The 966-nt window shown below is 61.7% G+C and overlaps 1 protein-coding gene across 1 annotated transcript in view; it reads right to left on the bottom strand.

Annotated features, from left to right (window-relative positions):
* The window catches only part of POC1A (POC1 centriolar protein A), a 38,135-nt gene extending 37,965 nt beyond the window's left edge, over positions 1-170 (bottom strand). Inside the window, exon 1 of the mRNA XM_005881894.2 lies at positions 84-170. The gene's annotated coding sequence lies outside the window, so the exon portion shown is untranslated. The remainder of the gene's footprint in view (positions 1-83) is intronic.
* Between the last annotated feature and the right edge of the window lie 796 nt (positions 171-966).

The raw sequence follows: 966 nt of genomic DNA, 5'->3' as shown, positions 1-966 counted from the left end.
CCAATAGCAACGCCGGTCGCGTCCCTTCGCCCCGCCCACCGCGGTTAAAGGAGACGCGGCGCCTCGGCTATTTGCTCCCCTACCGGAAGCAGAGCTGTAGGGCCGGCTCCACGGCCTCCGCTCCAACCTTTGCCAGGCCAGGCGGCCTGTGGACGGCGCCGCCCAAGGCCTCTGGCCACCGACGCTCATCCTCCCTGAGAATTTCCAAAGCCCTGGCCGGAGGCGTTCGCCCCACCCGCGCGTAGCCCGTTTACCGAGCCGGCGAGCACAGCTTGCTGGGAAATGCAGTTCCAAGACGGCCGCCACCTGACGTCTGGAGGAAACTGGGACTACATTTCCCAAGATGCCTTGAGGGCGAGATTGAGAGCCCGGGATTCACCACCGGCGGCGAAAGCCGGAAGAATCCCGGAAGTGAGTTCTGGTCTGTTTACCCTCTTAAAGCGCTCGGTAGGCTGGGTTTTCGCTCAGCACCTTAGTAAGAGCCAATTCTTCGCCCTCCGGGAGTTCCTTAATGGCTCGCTCCTCCGAACGCGCTGGAAACAAATGCCGATTTAACAAACACACCGGTCGCTTGGAATCTCGCCCGTGGAGTGGAGAGACGCGGGTTCCGTACTCAGTGCTCCCCGTGCTTCGTGTGTGACCTCGGTGGAGGGAGGGTGGGGGGGAATACCTCCGCTCTGTGGGCCTCGGTTTCCCCACTTGTAATGTGAGGGAGTGTGGTGCGCCTGGCCCTGTCTGGACTCTTCAGCCCTGCGAAGCCCTTTGTAAATTAATTACATGCTCAAAAGGGACGGAGACAGTCCAGGGGCCTGGCCGCCAGAGGCCGTTGCTGCCCGCTTTCTGCTGTGGGGAAGCCAGGCCTTCCTACCGCACCGCACTGCCCGCATCTCCCCACCTGGAACTGACCTGGACGGGATGTTCTGCAAGATTCGGGAAACCTCTACAGGCGAAACAATGCCCCGCCTA

The sequence above is a fragment of the Myotis brandtii genome, unplaced genomic scaffold (assembly GCF_000412655.1).
Source record: "Myotis brandtii unplaced genomic scaffold, ASM41265v1 scaffold693, whole genome shotgun sequence".
NCBI lineage: Eukaryota > Metazoa > Chordata > Mammalia > Chiroptera > Vespertilionidae > Myotis > Myotis brandtii.
The sequence above is the reverse complement of the archived record's forward strand: the minus strand, read 5'-3'. Positions and strand labels throughout refer to the sequence as shown.